This window comes from Nannospalax galili, unplaced genomic scaffold, assembly GCF_000622305.1.
Source record: "Nannospalax galili isolate Female #2095 unplaced genomic scaffold, S.galili_v1.0 scaffold284, whole genome shotgun sequence".
NCBI classification, from domain to species: Eukaryota; Metazoa; Chordata; class Mammalia; order Rodentia; family Spalacidae; genus Nannospalax; species Nannospalax galili.
Window position 1 is genome coordinate 118171 of NW_008354281.1, and position 1091 is coordinate 119261.

The window sequence follows — 1091 nt, forward strand, 5'->3', positions numbered from 1 at the left end:
ATATCATCTCCAAAAAGGGATAATTTGATCTCTTCTTTTCCAATCATTACTCCTTTAATTTCCTCCTCTTGTCTTATTGCTCTTGCAAGAGTTTCAAGCACTATGTTAAAGAGAAGTGGAGATAGTGCACAGCCTTGTCTGGTTCCTGATTTCAATGGGAATGCTTCCAGTTTTTCTCCATTTAGAATGATGTTGGCTGTGGGTTTGTTATATATGGCTTTAATTACATTGAGGCATGTTCCCTCCAGACCAATTCCCTCTAGGACTTTGAACATAACTGCATGTTGAATTTTCTCAAAAGCCTTCTCTGCATTTATTGAGATGACCATGTGATTCTTCTCTCTGAGCCCATTTATATGATTTATGACATTTGTTGACTTACGTATATTGAACCATCCCAGCATCTCTGGGATAAAGCCTACTTGATCATGGTGGATGATCTTATTGATGTGTGTTTCTATGAAGTTTGCAAGTATCTTGTTGAGAATTTTTGCATCTGTGTTCATTAAGGATATGGGTCTACAGTTTTCTTTTTTGGTTGTATCTTTACCTGGCTTTGGTATTAGAGTGATGCTGGCTTCATTGAAGGAATTTGGAAGTTCTCCCTCCATTTCTATCTTTTTTAATAAATTAAGTAGTATTGGATGTAGGTCTTCTTTTAATATCTGATTGAATTCTGCTGTAAATTCATCTGGTCCTGGGCTTTTTTTTAGTCAGGAGGTTTTGTATTACTGTTTCAATTTCTTTTTCTGTTATTGGTCTGTTTAAGCTGTTAATCTCTTCTTGGTTTAGCTTTGGTCATTCTCATGCCTTTAGATACCTGTTGATTTCTTTTAGGTTATCAAATTTAGTAGCATATAGGTTTTTAACGTATTCCCTTATAATGCTCTCTATCTTTCTGGTGTCTGTTGTGTTGTTTCCCCTTTCTTCTCTGATTTTGTTGATTTGGAGGTGCTCTTTATTTCTTTTGGTTAACTGGGCTAGTGGTCTGTCAATCTTGTTTATCTTTTCAAAGAACAAGCGCTTGGATTTGTTGATTCTCTGTATTGTTTTCTTTGTTTCTATTTAGTTAATTTATGCTCTGATTTTTG